This window comes from Staurois parvus, unplaced genomic scaffold (assembly GCF_062004578.1).
Source record: "Staurois parvus isolate SC_StPar_1 unplaced genomic scaffold, SC_StPar_1.0 ptg000882l, whole genome shotgun sequence".
Taxonomy (NCBI): Eukaryota; Metazoa; Chordata; class Amphibia; order Anura; family Ranidae; genus Staurois; species Staurois parvus.
Window position 1 is genome coordinate 2,715,551 of NW_028318678.1, and position 27,568 is coordinate 2,743,118.

Genomic DNA, 27,568 nt, shown 5'->3' on the forward strand with positions numbered 1-27,568 from the left:
GCACATGCCTGAGTAGAGCTGCACTTTGTGAATGGCCCCGTAGTCCTTTTGGACCTCTCACGTGTCCCAGAAGACTATGGGGGAGGAGGGGGGGGCGGGACAACTTCCGCTTCTGATCACCTAGGTGATTGCAACAGAAGTGGAAGCAAATACCTGTCAAAATCTCCCCAAAGGTGACAATCCTTAATGGGGAGCGGGCAGCGAGACCTTAAAGCGGAACTTCCCCTTTTAAGTGGTTTGTCTCATCCATGCAAACTGATACATTTTGCTGAAGAGCTTGAGCTTCTGAAAACAGCAGAGCAGCTGCTGGTTGGATCCTCAAATGTAAATAGTAGAAAGGTGAAATGAAATAGTAAAAAGCCTTAAAAAGGAATCTAATGCTGCAGTCACATATAAGAATTGGTAAGCTGTAATATAATAAATGTTTAACTTTAAATTTAAAATCTTGAAATTGCTGTTTTCTTTCATTCTTTCTCTCTCTCTCTCTCTCTCTATATATATATATATATATATATATATATACTATATATATATATATATATATATATATATATATATAACATTTTTAATTAATTTATTTTTTTTACTAATTAACAATTAATACACAACAAAGGAAAAGGATTCTTTGAGCATCTTCTTGGTTTTTTCGTTTATACCCAAAAGAGGAAGTTCCACTTTACCTTCTTGCCAACCGCAGATAGCCGAATGACGGCTACACTGCAGCTGGCCAGTTCTGAGTGGACGTCATATGACATCCTCTCAGAACGTGCTCTCCTACGTGCCCCCGGGGGCGAGCACCCGGCAATCTCCGTGATCGCTGTGTCCTACGGACACAGCTGATCACGTGATGTGGTAAAAAGTCAATCACAGCGGCCTTTTACCACGTGATCAGCCGTGTCCAATGACACGCTGATCACCGGGAAATGCAATTGCCGGTTCTTGGCTGCACTTTCCTCACGCTGTCGGAGCGCGAGGAAAGTACTGCCGAGAACCGGCAGTTGTCAGAGCAGGGATCGGCATCGATCATCGGGGCACTGATGATCAGTGCCCCGATGATCGGTGCCCAGCAGTGCCACCCACCAGTTCCACCCACCTGTGCCCAGCAGTGCCGCCCACCAGTGCCCAGCGGTGCCACCTACCAGTGCCCAGCAGTGCCACCCAGCAGTGCACCCACCTGTGCCCAGAAGTGCCACCTACCTGTGGCCACCAGTGCCACCCACCAGTGCCCATCAATGCAGTGCTGCCAGTCAGTGCCCAGCGGTTGTGCCAGTCAGTGCCCAGCAGTTGCGCCAGTCAATTCCTAGCAGTGCCGCCAGTCAGTGCCCAGCAGTGATGCCAGTCAGTGCCACCTATCACTGCTGTCTATCAGTACCCATCATCAGTACCGCCTATCAGTGCCACCTATCAGTGCCGCCTATCCGTGACAGCTCATTAGTGCTGCCTATCAGTGCCACCTATCAGTGCCCATCAGTGCTACCTATCAGTGCCCATCAGTGCTGCCTATCAGTGTCCATCAGTGCTGCCTCATCAACACACATCAGTGAAGGAGAAAAATTACCTGTTTGAAAAATTTTATAATAGAAACAACATTTTATTAAATTTTTTGCACTTTTTTTGTTTATAGCACAAAAAGTAAAGTGCCCAGCGGCAATTAAATACCACCAAAAGAAAGCTCTATTTCTGCGAAAAAAAATGCAAAAATTTCATATGGGTACAATCTTGCATGACCGCGCAAGTGCGACAGCGCTGAAAGCTGAAAATTGGCCTGGTAAAGAAGGGGGTATAAGTGCCCGGTAGGCAAGTGGTTAAGGCTTTGTCCCCCACTCCCTGTTACGGATTGGCACCTTTGGGTACCCGTTTTTGACAGGTACCTGCTCCTACTTCCACTGTGATCACCTAGGCAATCGGAAGCAGAAGTTATTCTCCCCTCTCCCTCGCCGTAGTCTTCTGAAACACGTGACAGGTCCCACAAGACTACGGGACCATTCACAAAGCGCAAAGATACTCACGCATGCGCCGGTGTGAGGACACCGCGGGATCAAGGGACAGGTGAGTTTCCATTTTTTAAAAGTCAGCAGCTATAGTTTTTGTAGCTGCTGATTTTAATTTTTTTTTAATTCCAACTGGACCTCCACTTTACATATTTCAATTTTATTTTCCCTCTCTCTCTCTTTTTCCCGCTCTAAAGGGAAATGACTCCCTGAACATTAAGGGATATCCAAAGAGGCAGCACAGAAGAAGCAGCCTACTGTGAAGATGGCCTTGTCTTATAAAAGTCTTGAACCAAGCCTACTATAAGGAATGAATCATCCCTATTACTCATTGAGCTTGAGTTAAATCCAAAGTATGTATGCAGTGGATGTAATTCTTTTCAACCTAGACCTTATTACTCATTGAGATATAGATATATATATATATATATATCATACGTTTAGTGTCACTAGCTTGTCTAGAGGAGCCAAAAGTTTAATTCATATATAATAAAAAGGGTATAAAAGGGATGGGGTTTTGAGCAGAGGAGTTGCTATATTGGTTGTGAAGGAGGTCAAATATTGAACACAAGGGGAATATTGATTGTTTTATTTGCAGGTAATTGATTTGTTAAAGCAGCAGAGATACTGGATAGAAGGGCATTGTAAGGGTGGTTGCTGAGCAGAGGGGTGGCTGTGTTAGATGGAAGGTGGGGTGTCACATACTGAATATGGGGGAATGGAGGCGGGGGTCACATACTGAAAATGGGGGAATGGAGGCGGTGGTCACATATTGAATACAGGCTGAATGTTGATGATTTTCTTTGCAGGTAATGGCTTTGGTAAAGCAGTAGCAAGATTGACCAGAAGGGCATTATAAGGGTGGGTGCTGAGCAGAGGGCTGGCTGTGTTGGATGGAAGGTGGGGTGTCACAAATTGATAATGAGGGAATGGCACTGTATATATTGCCCCTATATTCAATATCTCTACTGCCTCTAACACAATCACCCCTGTAAATAACCCCACCTCCATTCCCCCCTAATCAATATGTGACACCCCACCTTCCATCCAACACAGCCACCCCTCTGCTCAGCATTCACCCATTCTGGCCAATCTCTCTGTTGCTTTACGAAAGCCATTACCCGCAAATAAAACCATCATCAATAAGCTTGTATTCAATATGTGACCCCACCTACATTCCTCCATATTCAATATGTGACCCCCGCCTCCATTCCCCCATATTCAATATGTGACCTCCACCTCCATTCCCCCATATTCAATATGTGACATCCCACCTCCATTCCCCCATATTCAATATGTGACCCCCACCTCCATTCCCCCATATTCAATATGTGACCTCCACCTCCATTCCCCCATATTCAATATGTGACATCCCACCTTCCATACAACACAGTCACCCCTCTGCTCAGCACTAACCCTTATAATGCCCTTCTAGGCAGTACCTCTACTGCTTTACCAAAGCCATTACCTGCAAAGAAAACAATAAAAGTTCAGCTTGTATTCAATATGCGACCCGCACCTCCATTCTCCCATATTCAATATGTAACACCCCACCTTCCATGCAACACAGCCACGTTTCTTCTCAGCACCCACCCTTATAATGCCCATCTGGATAATCTCTTTACTGCTTTACCAAAGCAATTACCTGCAAATAAATCCATAAACATTCAGCTTGTATTCAAAATGTGACTCCCACCTCCATTCCCCCATATTGAATATGTGACACTGCACTTCTATCCAAACAGCCACCCCTCTGCTCAGCACCCACCCTTATAATGCCCTTTTGGCCAATCTTTCTACTGCTTTACCAAAGCCATTGCTTGCAAAGTAAATCATCAACGTTCAGCTTGTATTCAATTATGTGACCCCCACCTCCATTCCCCCGTATTCAATATGTGACACCCCACCTTTTATCTAACACAGCGACCCCTCTGCTCAGCACCCACCCTTATAATGCCCTTCTGGTCAATCTTTCTACTGCATTACCAAAGCCATTCCGACATATTCAATATGTGACAACCCACCTTGAATCCAACACAGCCACCTTTCTGCTCAGCACCCACCCTTATAATGCCCTTCTGACCAATCTCATTATTGCTTTACCAAAGCCATTACCTGCAAAGAAAAGCATCAACAATCAGCTTGTATTCAATATGTGACCCCCACCTCCATTCCCCCATATTCAATATGTGACCCCCAACTCCATTCCCCCATATTCAATATGTGACCCCGACCTCCATTCCCCCATACTGAATATATGACACTGCACCTTTCATCCAAAACAGCCACCCCTCTGCTCAGCACCCACCCTTATAATGCCCTTCTGGTCAATCTCTCTACTGCTTTACCAAAGCCATTACCTGCAAAGAAAACCATCAACATTCAGCTTGTATTCAATATGTGACCCCCACCTCCATTCTCCTATATTCAATATGTGACCCCCACCTCCATTCTCCCATATTCAATATGTGACCTCCACCTCCATTCTCCCATATTCAATATGTGACATCCCACCTTCCATGCAACACAGCCACGTTTCTGCTCAGCACCAACCCTTATAATACCTATCTGGCCAATCTCTCTACTGCTTTACCAAAGCCATTACCTGCAAAGAAAACCATCAACATTCAGCCTGTATTCAATATGTGACCCCCACCTCCGTTCCGCCATACTGAATATGTGACACCGCACCTTCCATCCAAAACAGCCACCCCTCTGCTCAGCACCCACCCTTATAATGCCCTTCTGGCAAATCTCTCTACTGCTTTACCAAAGCCATTACCTGCAAAAAAACCAGCAACATTCAGCTTGTATTCAGTTATGTGACCCCCACCTCCATTCCACCATATTCAATATGTGACCCCCACCTCCATTCCACCATATTCAATATGTGACCCCCACCTCCATTCCACCATATTCAATATGTGACCCCACCTCTGTTCCCCCATATTCAATATGTGACCCCCACCTCCATTCCCCCATATTCAATATGTGACCCCCACCTCCGTTCCCCCATATTCAATATGTGACCCCCACCTCCGTTCCCCCATTTTCAATATGTGACACCCACTTCCATTCCCCCATATTCAATATGTGACCCCCACCTCCATTCTCCCATATTCAATATGTGACCCCCACCTCCGTTCCCCCATATTCAATATGTGACACTCACCTCCATTCCCCCATATTCAATATGTGAGACCCACCTCCGTTCCCCCATATTCAATATGTGACCCCCACCTCCGTTCCACCATATTCAATATGTGACCCCCACCTCCGTTCCCCTATATTCAATATGTGACCCCACCTCCGTTCCCCCATATTCAATATGTGACCCCACCTCCGTTCCCCCATATTTAATATGTGACCCCACCTCTGTTCCCCCATATTCAACATGTGACCCCCACCTCCATTCCCCCATATTCAAAATGTGACACCCACCTCCGTTCCCCCATGTTCAATATGTGACTCCCACCTCCGTTCCCCATTTTCAATATGTGACCCCCACCTCCGTTCCACCATATTCAATATGTGACCCCCACCTCCGTTCCCCCGTTTTCAATATGTGACACCCACCTCCATTCCCCCATATTCAATATGTGACCCCCACCTCTGTTCCCCCATATTCAATATGTGACCCCCACCTCCGTTCCCCCATGTTCAGTATGTGACCCCCACCTCCGTTCCCCCATATTCAATATGTGACCCCCACCTCCATTCCCCCATATTCAATATGTGACCTCCACCTCCGTTCCCCCATTTTCAATATGTGACCCCCACCTCCGTTCCCCCATATTTAATATGTGACCCCCACCTCCATTCCCCTATATTCAATATGTGACCCCCACCTCCGTTCCCCCATATTCAATATGTGACCCCACCTCCGTTCCCCCATATTCAATATGTGACCCCCACCTCCGTTCCCCCATATTCAATATGTGACCCTCAGCTCCGTTCCCCCATATTCAATATGTGACCCCCACCTCCGTTCCCCCATATTCAATATGTGACCCCCACCTCCATTCCCCCATATTCAATATGTGACCCTCAGCTCCGTTCCCCCATATTCAATATGTGACCCCCACCTCCGTTCCCCCATATTCAATATGTGACCCCCACCTCCATTCCCCCATATTCAATATGTGACCCTCAGCTCCGTTCCCCCATATTCAATATGTGACCCCCACCTCCGTTCCCCCATTTTCAATATGTGATACCCACCTCCGTTCCCCCATGTTCAGTATGTGACCCCCACCTCCGTTCCCCCATATTCAATATGTGACCCGCACCTCCATTCCCCCATATTCAATATGTGACCTCCACCTCCGTTCCCCCATTTTCAATATGTGACCCCCACCTCCGTTCCCCCATATTTAATATGTGACCCCCACCTCCATTCCCCTATATTCAATATGTGACCCCCACCTCCGTTCCCCCATATTCAATATGTGACCCCACCTCTGTTCCCCCATATTCAATATGTGACCCCCACCTCCGTTCCCCCATATTCAATATGTGACCCTCAGCTCCGTTCCCCCATATTCAATATGTGACACTCACCTCCATTCCCCCATATTCAATATGTGACCCCCACCTCCGTTCCCCCATTTTCAATATGTGACCCCCACCTACGTTCCCCCATTTTCAATATGTGACCCCCACCTCCGTTCCCCCATATTTAATATGTGACCCCCACCTCCATTCCCCTATATTCAATATGTGACCACCACCTCCGTTCCCCCATATTCAATATGTGACCCCACCTCCGTTCCCCCATATTCAATATGTGACCCCACCTCCGTTCCCCCATATTCAATATGTGACCCCCACCTCCGTTCCCCCATATTTAATATGTGACCCCCACCTCCATTCCCCTATATTCAATATGTGACCCCCACCTCCGTTCCCCCATATTCAATATGCGACCCCACCTCCGTTCCCCCATATTCAATATGTGACCCCCACCTCCGTTCCCCCATATTCAATATGTGACCCTCAGCTCCGTTCCCCCATATTCAATATGTGACCCCCACCTCCATTCCCCCATATTCAATATGTGACCCCCACCTCCATTCCCCCATATTCAATATGTGACACTCACCTCCATTCCCCCATATTCAATATGTGACCCCCACCTCCATTCCCCCATATTCAATATGTGACCCCCACCTACGTTCCCCCATTTTCAATATGTGACCCCCACCTCCATTCCCCCATATTCAATATGTGACCCCCACCTCCGTTCCCCCATATTCAATATGTGACACTCACCTCCATTCCCCCATATTCAATATGTGACACTCACCTCCATTCCCCCATATTCAATATGTGACCCCCACCTCCGTTCCCCCATATTCAATATGTGACACTCACCTCCATTCCCCCATATTCAATATGTGACACTCACCTCCATTCCCCCATATTCAATATGTGACCCCCACCTCCGTTCCCCCATTTTCAATATGTGACCCCCACCGCCGTTCCCCCATTTTAAATATGTGACCCCACCTCCGTTCCCCCATATTCAATATGTGACCCCCACCTCCGTTCCCCCATTTTCAATATGTGACCCCCACCGCCGTTCCCCCATTTTAAATATGTGACCCCACCTCCGTTCCCCCATGTTCAATATGTGACACCCACCTCCGTTCCCCCATGTTCAATATGTGACCCCCACCTCCGTTCCCCCATATTCAATATGTGACCCTCACCTCCATTCCCCCATTTTCAATATGTGACCCCCACCTCCGTTCCCCCATGTTTAATATGTGGCACCCACCTCCGTTCCCCCATGTTCAATATGTGACACCCACCTCCATTCCCCCATTTTCAATATGTGGCACCCACCTCCGTTCCCCCATGTTTAATATGTGGCACCCACCTCCGTTCCCCCATGTTCAATATGTGGCACCCACCTCCGTTCCCCCATGTTCAATATGTGACACCCACCTCCATTCCCCCATTTTCAATATGTGACACTCACCTTCCATTCAACACAGCCATACTTCTTCAAGGCACTGTGTGTGTATATATATATATTAGATTTAGGGGGGCTAGGGATTATACAGGTGGGGTACTAGGTGCAGCTTGTAGAGGTGTCGGGAATGGCATTAGCAGCAGTTGATTGCAGTAGGTGGCAGAGACTTTGACTCATATATTCACACAGTACCCTGAAGCTTGAACCTACTTGTCTGTAAATAAGCAAGCTTGTGTGAGATGGGGAAAAAAAAAAAAAAAAGGAGATGTAGATGATATGAAGTAAATGGATTCTCAGGTTCTGCAATTGAATTCTTGGAACTAGAATGAGTAGATTCGCATTCAAGAAAGAAATGTAATTAGCCAGTGTTTGTAACAGTGCATTGCTCCCGCCATCAGTGCATCACTCAGAGGGTATTTGCATGCCTTTGATATTTGCTAACAGCGGGGAGAGCCGCTCCGGGCGGACATCTTCCTTTCATCTCCGGTGAATTTCCTTCTCGGTAATACACAGGTTGGAAGCACATCTTCAGATAAACATCCTGCTGATGATTTGTCGAGTTCTGGTGCAGCTCTTAATAAAGCATGGATGGTTCCAGACGGATCAGCTCCTCGATTCCAGCGATAGTAAATACACACAGCCAGATTAAGTCAGCCGTGAGATGGGATCCAACACTACAATACATGCCATGATTAGGCAACACATCATTTTCTTGCTTTTTATCGGGTTTATAGTCGGCTACCGACGCTGGCAATCCAAGTCATGCAGCTGTTGACCGGCGTGGCATTTGTTTTGGCTGTGTCGTATTGGAGGGGAAATTTTGCTTGGGACCTTTCACTAGACTGAAGATTTTCCTAATCTTTTTGCAACAAAAGGGAAATCTTCTCTTTGACAGTTCTTGTTTTGTCTCAGCAAAATATATTTTATTCTGTTGTTGTATTAACCCCTTGGAGACCAGATATAGTGAATGCAGGGTCCTGGGTGACCAGATATAGTGAATGCAGGGTCCGGGGAGACCGGATATAGTGAATGCAGGGTCCTGGGAGACCAGATATAGTGAATGCAGGGTCCGGGGAGACCAGATATAGTGAATGCAGGGTCCTGGGAGACCAGATATAGTGAATGCAGGGACCTGGGAGACCGGATATAGTAAATGCAGGGTCCGGGGAGACCAGATATAGTAAATGCAGGGTCCGGGGAGACCAGATATAGTGAATGCAGGGTCCGAGGAGACCGGATATAGTGAATGCAGGGTCTGGGGAGACCAGATATAGTGAATGCAGGGTCCGGGGAGACCAGATATGGTGAATGCAGGGTCCGGGGAGACCAGATATAGTGAATGCAGGGTCCTGGGAGACCAGATATAGTGAATGCAGGGACCTGGGAGACCGGATATAGTAAATGCAGGGTCCGGGGAGACCAGATATAGTGAATGCAGGGTCCGGGGAGACCAGATATAGTGAATGCAGGGTCCGAGGAGACCGGATATAGTGAATGCAGGGTCTGGGGAGACCAGATATAGTGAATGCAGGGTCCTAGGAGACCCGATATAGTGAATGGCGGGTCCGGGGAGACCAGATACAGTGAATGCAGGGTCCGGGGAGATCGGATATAGTGAATGCAGGGTCCTTGGAGACCAGATATAGTGAATGCAGGGTCCGGGGATGCCAGATATAGTGAGTACAGTGTCCGGGGAGACCAGATATAGTGAATGCAGGGTCCTAGGAGACCAGATATAGTGAATAAAAGGTCCTGGGAGACCAGGTATAGTGAATGTAGTGTCCGGGGAGACCAGATATAGTGAATGCAGGGTCCGGGGAGACCGGATATAGTGAGTGCAGGGTCCTAGGAGACCCGATATAGTGAATGGCGGGTCCAGGGAGACCAGATATGGTGAATGCAGGGTCCGAGGAGACCAGATATAGTGAATGCAGGGTCCGGGGAGACTGGATATAGTGAATGCAGGGTCTGGGGAGACCGGATATAGTGAATGCAGGGTCCGGGGAGACCAGATATAGTGAATGGCGGGTCCGGGGAGACCAGATATAGTGAATGCAGGGTCCGGGGAGACTGGATATAGTGAATGCAGGGTCTGGGGAGACCGGATATAGTGAATGGCGGGTCCGGGGAGACCAGATATAGTGAATGGCGGGTCCGGGGAGACCAGATATAGTGACTGCAGGGTCCAGGGAGACTGGATATAGTGAATGCAGGGTCTGGGGAGACCGGATATAGTGAATGCAGGGTCCGGGGAGACCAGATATAGTGAATGGCGGGTCCGGGGAGACCAGATATAGTGAATGCAGGGTCCGGGGAGACCAGATATAGTGAATGCAGGGTCCAGGGAGACCAGATATGGTGAATGCAGGGTCCGAGGAGACCGGATATAGTGAATGCAGGGTCCGGGGAGACTGGATATAGTAACTGCAGGGTCCGGGGAGACTGGATATAGTGAATGCAGGGTCTGGGGAGACCGGATATAGTGAATGCAGGGTCCGGGGAGACCGGATATAGTGAATGCAGGGTCTGGGGAAACCTGATATAGTGAATGCAGGGTCCTAGGAGACCCGATATAGTGAATGGCGGGTCCTGGGAGACCAGATATAGTGAATGCAGGGTCCTGGGAGACCAGATATAGTGAATGCAGGGTCCTGGGAGACCAGATATAGTGAATGCAGGGTCCTGGGTTTACTAACAGTTTAAGGTGCTTGTGGATGATGCCAAGTCAGCAGGTGACCTTATTGTCTGGACAAGCTGGGTCTATGAAGGTATGTCAATGCTTAAAATGGCAATTGAAACAGAAGAGTTGACATCGGAAAAGGTTTTCCCATTAGAAGCCCCATCTCTGGTTCCAACTCCAAGGCCTCTTTCACATGGGTGGCCACAGGGAGGTAAAAACAGGCAGTTGGCCCATTGTTTTACTGCCCGCTAACCTCCCACCTAAAGTCCACAAAACAGTCAAATAGGCGCTGCTCACATGCTTTGTGTCATGGCCCTGGCAAATTTAGCAGCACATGTCAAGTTGACAGGCGGCTACTCCTGTCAAACTCGACCATTCAAGTCAACAGACCTGCATCACATCACTCACTCCATTGTAAATTGCTGTTCAGCAAAGATCGGCTCCTGAACACCTGACAGTGGCTGCTTAGACCCACTCTGAAAAGTCATTCACTGCAGATCAATTTTCAGAGAATGGGCCAGTGTGATTTTAGATTTCAGATTTAAATTTTAGAATTACTCTCACTTTTTTGTTTTAGTGACATTGGCCACCTGGACAGATACAAAAGGTGAATCTCCCCGGCGGTGACACAGACACCATATGAAATTTTTATCATTTTTTTCACACAAATAGAGTTTTTTTTTGGTGGTATTTAATCACCACTGGGGTTATTATTTATTGCATTGTAATCGAAAAAAGACCAAGAATTTTGAAAAAAAAGTTTCTGTGTTTCCAGTATAAAATTTTGCAAACAGGTAATTTTTCTCCATCACTGATGTGAGTTGATGAGGCAGCACTGATAGGCAGCACTGATGGGCACTGATAGGCAGCACAGATGAGGTGAAACTGGTGGGCATTGATGAGGCTGAATTGATATGCGGCACTGATAGGCGGCAATGATGGGCACTGACTGGCAGCACTGGTGGGCACTGATGGGCACCACTAGAGGGCACTGAAGGGTTCTTTTTGGGCTGCACTGATAGTGCCCTGATTATCAGTGTAGATGAATCCTTTCACAGTTTCCGGTTATCAGCAGTACTTTCCTCACACTGTGACAGCAATGAAGCAATAAAGCAATAAACTTTGAAGATTTATTTGTCCACAATGGCTATAGCTACAGAAGTGTATGAGGATTTTTAAGTGCTTTTACTTTGAAAATACTTTGGTGTATGCACTCAGGATCACCTTAAAGTATTACTACTGTAAACCCAGGGCCCTGTATTCACTATATCTGGTCTCCCCGGACCCTGCATTCACTATATCTGGTCTCCCCGGACCCTGCATTCACTATATCTGGTCTCCCCGGACCCTGCATTCACTATATCTGGTCTCCCCGGACCCTGCATTCACTATATCTGGTCTCCCCGGACCCTGCATTCACTATATCTGGTCTCTCCGAACCCTGCATTCACTATATCTGGTCTCCCCGGACCCTGAATTCACTATGTCTGGTTTCCCCAGACCCTGCACTCACTATATTTGGTCTCCCCAGACCCTGCACTCACTATATCTGGTCTCCCCGGACCCTGCACTCACTATATCTGGTCTCCCCGGACCCCGCATTCACTATATCTGGTCTCCCCGGACCCCGCATTCACTATATCTGGTCTCCCCGGACCCTGCATTCACTATATCTGGTTTCCCACAGTACACACAACATGGAAATGCAATTATGTTAGCAAATATAAACTGCTAAATATCTTTTCTCATCAGCAGTATATAAAAGTCTTGTGACTTTTATCAGTGTCCAGCAGAGCACTGGCTAAAGCTTGTAGGAGGAGTTTTCATTCTCCTCTGATTGTCCTATGAGGCTGCATAACCCCTGACCCTCTGTCTGGACAGAGCTGATTGGCCCTGTGCTAATCACATGCACTCTCCTAAGAAGAAAAAAACTCTCACACCATACTGAGCACCTGCAGCTTGCCCCCAAGGCTCTGTTTGATCAGCAGATGGATTGGGACAGTAGAAGAAGGGGAGGATCAGAGAAGACAGGATCAAACAGCCTTTTTACACAATTTGTAGGATTAACTGCTTAGGTTCCACAGCGAGTATAACAAGCATGCTTTACTGCATTTACAGACTAATTTTACCATTGTGGTTTTAGTAACAATTTAAGTTCATAAATTGTTTATATTTTTTGCCATTAAAATTTTAAACTGTTTTAAATGATTCAGCTACAACCTTTTAAGTCGATATAAACAAAAACTGGATGACAATGAGTTTTCTAAACACACTACGTATCATAAAAAAATATATTTTTTTAAATCAAATTCTATTTTTTACCTTTTTGCTTCCTTTTTTTTGCATCTCACTGCTGTGGATCTGCTCCAGTCTTTTTTGGCAACTTCCTTTCTATATGCATTTGTTCCAGAGTCAGCTACACCTCCGAAGTGGCTTCCTGATAACAATGGCCCCTGTATAAGATGTGTCAACATTGCCTCTTGTAGTGTCCATCAGAGATGCATGTGATGGGGCGATAACGCAGGAACACAATTGGAAGACAGCTGCCACCCCATAGCAAGAAGTACCTGAGCCAGGACCTTCAGGACAGGATATGGCATCCTTTTAAAATGATATTTTTTAATGAAAGCTGCAGATTTAAAGGAATAAAAACAAGTTTTCAAACAATATGAACATGTTAAAGCTCATTTGATATTTTAGTAATTGGGCTTAGATCTACTTTAATGAATTGTATTTGGAGCAAAGCAACTTTGAATTTGGGATTGTTGGTCTGGTGACAATTGAAGGAATGGCGCTCCGGGGTATATATTGTATCTGTACAGTGAAGGAATGACAGATCTCCGTGTCTTTGAGCCGTACAGCCTCTGATAAGGAGAGGTCTTTGCCTTCTCTTCACATCTCTTCTTTTCATCTTGCGACTCTTGTTTCAGATCAGAGATATTTCATTAGATTGTTTGTGATGGGACTAATTTACATAATTATTATTTGTGCAGGGAAAGCGTGAGGTCGCCTTCTCCGTTATTTTATATACGGATGTCAGTGGACTCTACAGGCAATCATAGAGACAATTTACATCCGGAAGGTTGTGCACACGATGTGGCCTTAAATTAAACCGGGGCATGATCGAGATCCTACCAGGGAGACACTTGTGGCAGCTTAATAATTGGAGTTTGCAGCCTTGTTGTGACTCCTGCTAATAGGGTGTCACTGGTTTGGAGGGGAAGAGAGGCTGTGGAAGGAAGGATGGGAAAAAGGCAGGAAGGAAGAGATAAAGGAATAGAAGAAGGATGGAAGGAAATATGGAAGGAGGGAAGGCAATAAGAGAGTAAAGAAGAAAGGGAAAGAGGAAGGGAGGCCAGAAGTAAAAAAGAAAGAAGGAAAAAAGTTTGGAAGGGCAAAAAAGAATGGAAGGAAGTCAGGGAAAAAAAGAAGAAAGGATAGAAAGGGGGCAGGAAGGAAGAAAGAGGATCAATGGGAGGCAAGAAGAAAGGGAGGATAGAAGGGAGTCAGGAAGGAAGAAAGAGGATCAATGGGAGGCAAGAAGAAAGGAAGGATAGAAGGGAGTCAGGAAGGAAGAAAGAGGATCAATGGGAGGCAAGAAGAAAGGGAGGATAGAAGGGAGTCAGGAAGGAAGAAAGAGGATGATAGGTAGGCAGGAAGGAAGAGAATGGAAGGGAGTCAGGAAGGAAGAAAGAGGATGGGTGGGAGTCAGGAAGAAAGAGGAATGAAGGAAAACAAGAAGGAATAAAAAGAAATGGAAGGGACAAGAAGGAATAAAAGGATGGATGGCAGGCAAGAAAGAAGAAAAAAATGAATGGGAGGCAAGAAAGAAGAAAGGGTACAATTGAGAGGCAGGAGGGAAGGAAGAGGGTGGAAGGGAGGCAGGCAGGAAAGAAGAAAAAGGATAGGATGGATTGGCGACAGGACGTTAAGAGAGGATGAAAGAGAGGCAGGAAGGAAGAAAGGATAGATGGATGGGAGGCAGGGAAAAAGAAAGAGAATGGAAGGGAGGCAAGAAGGAAGAAAGGATGGATGGATGGATGGATGGATGGATGGGAGAGAAGAAGAAAGAGGATTGATGGGAGGCAGAAAGGATAGAAGGGAGGCAGAAAGAAAGTGGAGGGAAGGAAAGCAAGAAGCAATAAAAAAAATGGAAAAGTCAAGAAGGAAGAAAAGGATGGAAGGGAGGCAGGAAAAAAAAGGATGGATGGGAGGCAAGAAAGAATAAAGAGAATGGATGGGAGGCAAGGAAGAATAAAGAAAATGGATGGGAGGCAGGAGGGAAGAAAAATATAGAAGGGAGGCAGGAAGAAAAGAAGAGGGTAGAAGGGAGGCAGGAAGGAAGGAAGAAAGAGGATGGATGGTGCTAAGGAGGAAGAAAGAGGATGATAGAAAGGCAGAAAGGAAGAAAAAGATTGGAAGGGAGGCAGGAAGAAGGAAAGAGGAAGAAAGGGAGGAAGAAAGAAAGAGGAGGGAAGTAAAGCAAGAAGGAATAAAAAAAATGGAAGTGGCAAGAAGGAAGAAAAGGATAGATGGGAGGCAAGAAAGAAGAAAGAGAATGGATGGGAGGCAGAAGGAAAGAAAAAGATTGAAGGGAGGCAGGAAGGTAGGAAGGAAGAGGATGGAAAAGAGGCAAGAAGGAAGGAAGGAAGAAAGAGGATAGGATGGCTTGGTGACAGGAAGTTAAGAAAGAGGATTGATGGGAGGCTGGAAGGAAGAAAGGCAATGGAAGGAAGTCAGGAAGGAAGAAGGACAATGGAAGGGAGTCAGGAAGGAAGAAAGAGGGAAGGAAAGCAAGAAGAAATAAAAAGAAATGGAAGGGGCAGGAAGGAAAAAAAGGATGGAGGGGAGGCAGGAAGAAAGAAAAAGGATGGATGGGAGACAAGAAAGAATAAAGAGAATGGATGGGAGGCAGGAGGGAAGAAAAAGATAGAAGAGAGGCAGGGAGGAAGGAAGAAGGAAGGTGGAGGCATGAAGGAAGAAAAAGAATGTAAGGGAACCGAGAAGGAAGAAAAGAATGAAAGGGAAGTGAGAAGGAAGAAAAGAATGGAAGGGAAGTGAGAAGGAAGAAAAGAATGGAAGGGAAGTGAGAAGGAAGAAAAGAATGAAAGGGGCAGGAAGAAAGAAAGAGAATGGATGGGAGGCAGGAGGAAAGAAAAAGGATGAATTGGTGGCAGGAAGTTAAGAAAAAGGATGGATGGCAGGCAGGAGGGAAGGATGGAATAAAGGGTGTAGAGGAACCATGAAGGAAGAAAAAAAGAGGATGAAAAGGAGGCAGGAAAGAAATAAGAGAGAGTGGAAGGGAAACAGGAAGGGAGAAAAAGTGTATGGAAGGGAGGCAGGAAGGAATAAAGGCATATATTTTTTTAAATGTATTTATTTATGTGAATTATTGCATAATCAGATTAAATGGTGATTCTTAATACTGTATCTGCTTTCAGATTTAACAACATGGGATAACACTGTTCTGAGCTGTATTTTTTACATCTCATTTCTCAATTGCCTTGGAAGGAAGGGGGGAGGGGTTGTAAGAAAATAGCTCTCTTCAGTTCTTTATAACTGTTAAAGAAGTTTCTTATTCTTTTGCAATTAATTTGTTCTTTCAGCTATTTTAAGGGTCCAAACAGTCAATCAGCCTCGTCTTGCCTATTGTGTTGTAAGCATATCTCTGGGGAGATCTGCAGAGGTAGTCAGAAAGTTACAGCAATAGGAAGACAGGCTGATGGGATCCTGACAAGTTAATTGCGCAGCGCACAACATGACTTGGGGTGGCTGAAGTTTGCTCATTTACAGACACGGGCTTTGAAAAAGCTCCTATTTATAGCCCTTTTATGAACTCTTTTCTGCATGTTGTATGTGTTTGCAACTCACAATTATAAAGTAACAAGATTGAAAGAAAAGTTTGAAGCATTTTAAATGACAAACTTTTTTTTTCCATTTTGAATAGAGTAGGGAATGGTTAATATCTATCAGGTTTTTGTTTTTATTGCCATCTGTGTCCTATTTACAAGATTTCCATTTAAAGTGTTACTAAACCCCAGACCCACCATTCACTATATCTGGTCTCCCCGGACCCTGCATTCACTATATCTGGTCTCCCCGGACCCTGCATTCACTATATCTGGTCTCCCGGACCCTGCATTTACTATATCTGATCCCCAGGACCCTGCATTCACTATATCTGGTCTCCCCGGACCCTGCATTCACTATATCTGGTCTCCCGGACCCTGCATTTACTATATCTGATCCCCAGGACCCTGCATTCACTATATCTGGTCTCCCCGGACCCTGCATTCACTATATCTGGTCTCCCAGGACCCTGCATTCACTATATCTGGTCTCCCCGGACCCTGCATTCACTATATCTGGTCTCCCGGACCCTGCATTTACTATATCTTGTCTCCCCGGACCCTACCTTCACTATATCTGGTCTCCCCGGACCCTACATTCACTATATATGGTCTCCCTAGACCCTGCATTCACTATATCTGGTCTCCCCAGGCCCTGCATTCACTATATCTGGTCTCCCCGAACCCTGCATTCACTATATCTGGTCTCCCTGGACCCTGCATTCACTATATCCGGTCTCCCCAGACCCTGCATTCACTATATCCGGTCTCCCAGGACCCTGAATTCACTATATCTGGTCTCCCCAGACCCTGCATTCATTATATCTGGTCTCCCCGGACCCTGCATTAATTATATCCGGTCTCCCCGGACCCTGCATTCACTATATCTGGTCTCCCCCAGACCCTGCATTCACTATATCTGCTCTCCCCGGACCCTGCATTCACTATATCTGGTCTCCCCGGACCCTGCATTCACTATATCTGGTCTCCCCAGACCCTGTATTCACTATATCTGGTCTCCCCGGACCCTGCATTCACTATATCTGCTCTCCCCGGACCCTGCATTCACTATATCTGGTCTCCCAGGACCTTGCATTCACTATATCTGGTCTCCCAGGACCTTGCATTCACTATATCTGGTCTCCCTGGACCCTGCATTCACTATATCCGCTCTCCCCGGACCCTGCATTCACTATATCTGGTCTCCCTAGACCTTGCATTCACTATATCTGGTCTCCACGGACCCAGCATTCACTATATCTGGTATCCCTCTTGTAAGAGGAGGAGTTTTCATTCTCCTATGACTGTCCTATGAGATTGCATGACCCCTGACCCTCTGTCTGGACAGCGCTGATTAACCCTGTGCTGATCACATGCACCCTGCCAAAAAAAAACTATTTAGCCATACACAAACAGAGCATGTGTAGACTTGCCACTGCGGCTCTATACTATGGCAGATGGATTGGGGTCAGTGGAAGAAGGGGAGGATCAGAGAAGACAGGATCAAACAGCCTTTTTACACAATGCAGAGGAGTAACCCCTTAGGTTCCACAGTGAGTATAACAAGCATGCTTTACTGCATATACAGACTGATTTTACTGTTGTGGGTTTAGTAGCACTTTAATTCCTGTCCTATGGACACAACAGGAAGTGAAAAGAATCTCTTCAAAGTCAGCAAAATCACCCCTTAACCACTTGCCTACCAGGCACTTATACCCCCTTCCTTACCAGGCCAATTTTCAGCTTTCAGCGCTGCCGCACTTTGATTGACAATTGCGCGGTCATGCAACATTGTACCCATATGAAATTTTGATCATTTTTTTCTCACAAATAGAGCTTTCTTTTGGTGGTATTTAATCGCCACTGGGCGCTTTACTTTTTGCGCTATAAATTAAAAAATGTGCAAAAAATTTGAAAAAAAAAAAAAGTTTATTTGTATCTTTTATAAAATTTTTCAAACAGGTATTTTTTCTCCTTCACTGATTTGCGTTGATGAGGCGGCACTGATGGGCACTGATAGGCGGCACTGATGGGCACTGATAGGCAGCACTAAAGGACACTGATAGGCAGTACTAATGAGGTGGCACGGATAGGCGGCACTGATAGACAGCACTAATTAGGGGTCACGGATAGGCGGCACTGATATGCAGCACTGATAGGCGGCACTGATAGGTGACACTGATGATGGGTACTGATAGACGGCACTGACTGGCATCACTTCTGGGCACTGACTGGCGGCACTGACTGGCACAACCCCTGGGCACTGACTGGTGGCACTGACTGGCAGCACTGCTGGGCTGCACTGGTGGGTGGCACTGGTGGGCAGCACTGGTGGGTGGGCACAGGTGGGTGGCACTGGTGGGCACAGGTGGGTGGCACTGGTGGGCACAGGTGGGTGGGCACAGGTGGGTGGCACTGCTGGGCACATGTAGGTGGCACTTCTGGGCACAGGTAGGTGGCACTGCAGAGTGGCACAGGTGGGTGCACTGCTGGGCACAGGTGGGGGCACTGCTGGGCACAGGTGGGGGCACTGCTGGGAACGGGTGGGCGGGGCTAGTGGGCGCACTGCTGGGCGGAACTTGCGGGTGTCACTGCTGGGCACCGATCATCAGGGCACTGATCATCAGTGCCCTGATGATCGGTGCCGATCCCCGCTCTGACAACTGCCGGTTCTCGGCAGTACTTTCCTCACGATCTGACAGCGTGAGGAAAGTGCAGCCGAGAACCGGCACTTGCATTTCCCTGTAATCAGCGTGTCATTGGACACCGCTGATCACGTGGTAAAAAGGCCGGTGGGATCGGCCTTTCACCACATCACGTGATCAGCTGTGTCCGTAGGACACAGCGATCACGGAGATCGCCGGGTGCGCGCCCCCTGGGGCGCGCAGGAGAGCGCGTTCTGGGAGGACGTCATATGACGTCCACTCAGAACTGGCCGGCCGCGGTGAAGCCGTCATTCGGCTATGCGCGGTCGGCAAGAGGTTAAAGCAGAGTCCCATTCACGCTGTCAAAAAATAAAAGTCAGCAGCTACAAAATCTGTAGCTGCTGACTTTTAAGAAACACACACTCACCTGTCCCTCGGTCCCGCGGCGTGCAGCCCGTGTCACCGGCCGTCTTCTCTCCCTGGGCGCCAGCATCTTCAGTGTGGGCACCCGGCTGTGACAGCTTGTGGCTTCACAGCCGGGTGCCCACTGCGCATGCACTTTCTGAATGGCCCCGTAGTCTTCTGGGATCTGTCATGTGTCCCAAAAGACTATGGGGAGGTCGGGGGGGAGGTCGGGAGGGAGGACACCTTCCACTTCCTAGGCGATCGGAGCGGAAGTGGGAGTGGGTACCTGTCAAATTCGGGTACCTGCCCCCCAAAGGTGCCAATCCTTAATGGTGAGCGGGGGACCATTCTTTAAAGTGGAACTTCCCCTTTTGGGTGGAGCTCCGCTTTAAACAGCAGTCATTGAAACAAAATGGCCCAATAAGATTTTCCCTCTCTTCCTGTTCTGGGGACCACTCAAAAATTAGCATCACTTTCAGTCTAAGCGCCAATGATCACCAGAACAGACAGAAGGAAGTAACACGATGACAAGTCCTAACCCCTCGCCACTCTATTAAAAAAAAAAAATAAAGCTGAAATTTGGGTATGAATTTATTTTTTGCATAGTTACATCAGTCCAGCTTGGATCAATGTAAGGATACATATCTCATACCTGATCAACCCCTATGAAAGGTGGAAACAGGGACGGACTGACCATTTGGAAACTCGGGCACTGCCCGAGGGCCCGGAGTCAGTAGGGGGCCCAGTGAGATGCCCCTGGTACCTTTTTCATAGGCTTTTTTGAGTTTGGGCAAGGACACAGGGGCCCCATGATCCCCTATTGCCCGGGGGCCCCATGAGTTGTCAGTCCACCCCTGGGTGGATATCACTGTAGTGATCGCCAATAGTTCTGTGATAGCAGTAGTCTTTCAGGTCTAGTACCAAGTGACTGCTCTCCTGAATAGTAACCACAAATGGTCGCTCTCTCTGCACTGCCGCTGTCAGAAAAAGTCTTGTCATAGGTGTGCGCAGACTATTGCATTAGGGTGTGCATCCCAAAGCTCAAACACACTTGTTTGTGTATGTATATATATATAGCGAGAGAGAGATACACACATATATATATATATATATATATATATATATATACACCATATTGCCAACAGTATTGGTTGACCTGCCTTTCCACGCACATGATCTTTAATGGCCCCCCAGTCTTAGTCCGTAGGGTTCAATATTGAGTTGGCCCCACCCTTTGCAGATATAACAGCTTCAACTCTTCTGGGAAGGCCGTCCACAAGGTTTAGGAGGGTGTCTATGGGAAGGTTGGACCATTCTTCCAGAAGCACATTTGTCAGGTCAGGCACTGATGTCGGGGGAGGAGGCCTGGCTCACAGTCTCCGCTCTAATTCACCCCAAAGGTGTTCTATCGGGTTGAGGTCAGGACTCAGGAAGGGGCCATACCTAAACTGTTCCCATAAAGTTGGGAGCATGAAATTGTCCCAGATGTCTTGGTATGCTGACGTCTTAAGAGTTCCCTTCACTGGAACTAGGGGGCCAAGCCCAACCCCTGAATAACAACCCCACACCATAATCCCCCCTCCACCAAACTTTACACTTGGCACAATGCAGACAGGCAAGTACCGTTCTCCTGGCAATCGCCAAACCCAGACACCTCCATTGGATTGCCAGACAGAGAAGCATGATTGGCCACTCCAGTGAACACATCTCCACTGCTCTAGAGTCCAGTGGCGGCGTGCTTTACACCACTGCATCTGATACTTTGCATTGCACTTGGTGATGTAAGGCTTGGATGCAGCTGATTGGCCATGGGAACCCATTCCATGGAGCTCTCTATGCACTGTTGTTGTGCTAATCTGAAGGCCACACCAAGTTTGGAGGTCTTTAGCTATTGACTCTGCAGACAGTTGGTGACTTCTGTGCACTGTGTGCTTCAGCATGCGCTGACCCCGCTCTGTCATGTGACGTGGCCTACCACTTGGTGGCTGAGTGGCTGTTGTTCCCAGTTGCTTCCACTTTGTTATAATCCCACTAACAGTTGGCCGTGGAATATTTAGTAGCCAGGAAATGTCACGGATGGACTTATTGCCAAGGTGGCAACCTATCACGGGACCACGCTTGGAGTCACTGAGCTCCTGAGAGCGACCCATTCTTTCACAAATGTCTGTAGAAGCAGTCTGCATGCCTAGGTGTCTTTAGATTTTTATTTGTATTATTTTTTTACAATATTTTTTATAATTATTTACATTTTTTAAGAGCCCCATTGAGAGCTTAGGTTAAATGTCAGTCGTTTAAATAAGCCCCTGATTTCTCTCTTTTGGGAGTAAGGGATAGGATCATTTTCCAGCACGACCGATAAACGGAATGGGGAGGAACCACGAAAATCGGCCGGTGCCATTGCCCCACTAACAGAGCGAAAATCGTCCGATTATTCTTAGGTCCGATTTTAGAACAAAAAATCATTCAAAAATCGACCCATGTATGGCCGGCCTGAGGCTGCAGGTGGGCTCAAATGTATGAGTTAGGTCCTGGAAGCATGGGGGGGGCCCTTACCAGGGGCGGACTGACCATTTGGAAACTCAGGCACTGCCCGAGGGCCTGGGGTCAGTAGGGGGCCCCACGAGATGCCCCTGGTACCGTTTTCATAGGCTTTTTTGAGTTTGGGCAAGGACACAGGGGGCCCATGATCCCCTATTACCCAGGGGCCCCATGAGTTGTCAGTCCACCCCTGGCCCTTACCCAGCTGTGCAGGGCCCTTACCCAGCTGTAATGACATGGAGCTGTCAGGAAACTGTCAAACTTTCTTATTAGAAAAAAAAAGCATCAAAAACGTGTCATAAACGCATAAAAAAAGAAACACTTGCGTTTTTGGTGCGGATCCATTGAAGTCTATTACACACAAAATGCAAAACGAAAAAAAGTCCCTGACCCTTTCCAAAAAATACCCCGGCTCAAAACGCACAGATGTGAACTAGATCTATAGGAAATCATGCTAAATGGACTGTAGTGCATTTCTGCAAACTGGAAAACGCACTGATATTCGCATAAGTGGGCCAATTGCTTTTTTTAAATTCATATGTCTCATTTTGTTTCCTTTTTTACCATTTATGTAAAATATTTCTTTTACACGTTAACATTTAATGTGGAGAGCGCCAGTGACCCAAGATACACATTATGGGGACATTTTTCAATTCTGTCTCATGGCAGGGCAATGCAATACAGGAGAAAGACTCTGAGACATATTTGCTAAAAAAGATGCAGTTTGATTTAAAACTTCCTCCCTAACCCAGCCCTGCAATTATGTAAAAGCTGCCCCTGATGACTTCTTAATTGTGAGTGTGTTTGGATTGAAAATGTGTCTATTCTAGATTGGTAAATCCATTGCGGACTCTTGCAGAAAAAAAAAAGTCTCAGCTGTCTGCCTGGAGTTACATATGCAGTTGCTGAAAATGCAAATGCAAAAAAAATATAAAAAAATTAAAATATACTTTTTCTAAGTTTAATTTGCAATAGCTGTATTTCTATTTTTGTTGCTAATTTACATGAAGCTGCACAGTACCAGCTGTTTTCTTTGACTACCCCTCTAATTGAAACTCCAGCAAAGAATCCCACATGGAAGAAAAATATATTTGAAATATATTTTAAAAATATTCTTCGCAAATATATTGACATATATTTGAAATGCTACAATTTTAGCCATATTCAATATATTTCAATAAATATATATATATATATATATACACATACACACTGCATGTTGAAATGCGTTTTTATTACAAAATATAGAGAATTCCCCCCTCCCTGCAGCTGCTGCGGAGCATCTGTCGGCATATTCTGTCCCCAGTGCTGACAGTTTCTCTCTCTCTCTCTCTCTCTCTCTCTCTCTCTCTCTCCTACAAAAAAAGTAAAAAAAATAAAATAAAATATAAAATTGTAAAAAATTAAATAATAATAAAAACCTACTGACGCTAGTGGCGGAACTACCAGGGTCGCAAAGGTCGCTCTCACAACTGGGCCCTGGATTTCCGCCACTGGGCACCGAGGAAAGGGTCCCCAGGCTTTGGGCTGCTCAGTCTAACATGCTCACGCCTATTTTTTGTCCAAGTCTAGGCCTGCTGACAATGCTGTGTCCTGTGCTCATTTCTCCAAAGTGGTGTCTCGCTAATACAGGAGGTGTGTTACTAGCCAGATCACCAGAGGGAAAAAAGCCAAAGAAAAGAAAACAAATGCAGCCACCACATCTAATGACTGGTAATATGCAATATACAAGGGGCGTTCAAGTCAAACTGGGACTTTCCAGAGACCGTTAATCAAGATGGCGGACAACAGTGTTAGTGCATGCATGGAACAGTGTGTGCTGATGAAGTTTCTTCTGAGCAAAGGTGTAAAATCCGCAGATATCTACAGACTTCAAGTCTAAGTATGGTGCAGGGGCGGACTGACCATTTAGGCACTCGGGCACTGCCCGAGGGCCTGGGGTCAGTAGGGGGCCCCATGAGATGCCCCTGGTACCTTTCATAGGCTTTTTTGGGTGTGTTTTGAGTGTGAGTGAGGACACAGGGGCCCCATGATTACCTATTGCCCAGGGGCCCCATGAGTTGTCAGTCCGCCCTTGGTACGGTGATGAGACACTCAGCTGCAATAAGACATCTGAATGGTGTAAACGTTTCAATTATGGTCGTATGTCCATCAGTGACGATCCCGGCCGTGGTGGCTCCCAGTCCACAGCAGTCATTCCTGTGAAAATTCAGCACGTGGAACGCCCAATCCTGGATAATCGATGAATGACTTGTTGTGAAATTGCACAAGAGATGAATCTTTATCTGGGAACGGTGAACACAATGATGACAAAGTGAAGCCGGCTGTCCTAGGATGGTTCAGACATACTGACAAATCTTTCTGTGCTGAAGCTTTCCAGGCATTAGCTGGGATAAGTGTATAAATGTAGCAGGGGAGTATGTCAAAAAATAAATGCAGTTTCCATTCCTAGAAATTTTGTTCTTTTGTTATATAAACTCAAAAGTCCCCGATTGACTTGAACGCCGCTCGTATTATAATTTTGATTTTGCACTTTCGAGCTGGCGCAAAGTTGCTGATGCACTGGTCTATTGCTGGAGAAGCCAGGGAGCCCATGGAAGCCTTCAAAATTTTCTGCAGCAGAGAATACAAACTCTGCATAGAATCCAATGAAGAGTGCAGAGGACATGCACCATCCTTTCAAAAATAAGTGTGATCCTATCTACTAAGACTAGAACCTTTCAGCCAATGTTCAAACATATTTCAGAAGATGGGTCGGAGACCAACCAAGAGACCACTGCAGGTTTGGAAGATGGTAAGAAACTCAACACAGCATGGTGGTCACTCTTAAAACTAAAGACTATCTGCATGGGAAGGAAAGAAATCTTTACATGGAAGCAATGTTATTATCACTGCTTGAAATGATGTTCCACATTAATTACGGCGATACATTGGATGCTTATGAGAAAAACAGCTTCACTTGTGACTCATTAGGAGAAAACTCTTCTCTTCATAGCGGTTGTCTTTGCTCTTGTATCTCCTGGAATCCAACTTCACCCAGGCTTCTCATGAAGAGACAAACAAGTTCTATGCTCAATTAGCCACCCGCAAGGAACTGATCCCAATATATAGATCCATACATTGCGCTGCCAGCTGTTTTCAGTGCCCGCTCAATTCTTCCCATACAAAGCTTTGATGGACAGGATCATAGTTTTTATATGATGCTACTGGCTGTTTTCAGTGGCAGATCAATCCCTCCCATAGAAAGCTTTGATACACAGGATCATATGTTTTCCCCAACTCTACTGGAGTTCATCCTTCCAGGCTTTGCAGCATATTCATCCCCTGCAAAGAGCTTACCACTATAAAGAACTAACTTACAATCATTTTTTTAAATTCTGATCAGATTTATGAGTGGATGAAATGTATGTCAAGCAAAAAAATTATTTTTCTACTTTTGGATAAAGTGGGGAGGGATTTGAACCCCATCTGTGTTTTTACTACTATGCAGACTCTGTTAGCTCCATTCCCCCTTACCTACTGCAGACATACTGCTGAGATGGGTAGGGTCTGTTGATGCTACAGGTGTAGTTTCCCACATGGAAGAAAAATATATTTGAAATATATGTAAAAAATATTCTTCCCAAATTTATTGACATATATTTGAAATACTAACATTCTGGTCATATTCAATATATTTAAATAAATATGTATATATATCTATATATATATACACATGCACACACATATATATATATATATAAATACACACACACACACACACACACACATATATATATATGTACAGTGCATGTTGAAATGTATTTTTATTACAAAATATATGAAAAATATTTTTAAAAATGCATTTCAAATATACTGTATGTCTTTAAAAATACAAATCTACATTGTTGGAATGCATTTACAAACATATGTTAAAATTACTTTGTTATATGTTAAAAAAATCTGAAGAATATATTTAAAAAATATATATTTTTAAAAATATTTTTCATATATTTTGTAATATATAAAAAACACATTTCAACATGCAGTGTGTATACACACACACAAATATATATATATACATATATATATTTATTGAAATATATTGAATATGGTCAAAATTGTAGCATTTCAAATATATGTTACTATATTTTGGAAGAACATTTTTTAAATATATTTCAAATATATTTTTCTTCCATATGGGTTGGGACAAGCCACATTGGACTACTAGTGATTATTGAAAAAACAGCCCCTTTACAATTCTATTAAAGTGGTTGTGGACTCTTACATATACCCAGTGAAGTGACTGGCCCCAGGTGATACACAGAGATTGAACAAATCCTCCTACATGAGTTGTACCTGTTTATCTGCATCCGTCTTTCCTCTACATCCATTCAAAGTGCAGAATTTACACCGAATCTCTCAGCTCTGAAAATCAGGGGAGCTGAAGTTACATCAGCGTGGGGAGCTCTGAGAGCTGATTGGAGTGAAGAGACACTCCCCTTCACACAGCACACAGGAACAGAGCCGAGGCTGTCAATCACAGGCCGTGCCCTCCCCCACACTATTTTTCTCTTGGTCTCAGGAAAACTCCTCAGAAGTGACTCATACTGATAGAGGGATGAAACAGTTGACAGAAATGACGCCACTCTTGATTGATACAAGCAAACACTATATGTAGAGAAGTATGCTTTGTTCATATTTCAAGTCTGAGGTTTACAACCACTTTAAGCATTACTGGGGTCCAAGGGCCACACAGCATGTGCCAAAAGGCTGCAAGTGGCCTTCATGCTACAGGTAGGGCAGCAGGGATTTAACCAGACAGGAAGATAGGGAAAGTCTGCAGACATTGATAGAAAGCTAACGGGCGATCTAGTCCTTCTCTACTTCCTAAAACTACAAACTAAATGGCTTAAATGCCGGTACTTACCTGAATTGGCAGTCATATGACACACTGTTACTACAATGTTTGCGTGTGCTGAAGGCTCCAGCGAGGGTGTGGTGATGTCTTGAGGAGCTACAGCAGTGGATCACTAGTCTTTACTCTCAGATGAGGTGCTGAAGGTCAGGTGAAGGCTTTGGAAGGGTAGGAGGGAAGAGCAAGTGATGAAAATTTGCCCAGAGCTGGGCTTTAAAAGTAACCATTTGTTTGAATATGTTGGTGTAAAAATGTGAAAGTTAACAAGACAAGAAGAGATACAAATAGCATCATCCATCTTTGACGTTTAGACTACATCCACTCCATCTACTGGACTCTGAGGTTCTGAGGTCTCTGACGTTCTGAGGTTACATCCAGGCAGGAAGGGCTTCTTCCTATATCCAGACAAGATGCAATAAGGATATAAGGTACTTATATCTGGAATAAGCTGTTTTTACTATCCTCATTCCATTTCCTGAAAGGAAGAGGTCCTAAGTACCAAATGAGGTTGTATCTCTGTGGAGGTGCCTATGATGGCTGGTTTCCATGAAGTAGGCATGAGGTAGACAGACAATAGTGAGAATGG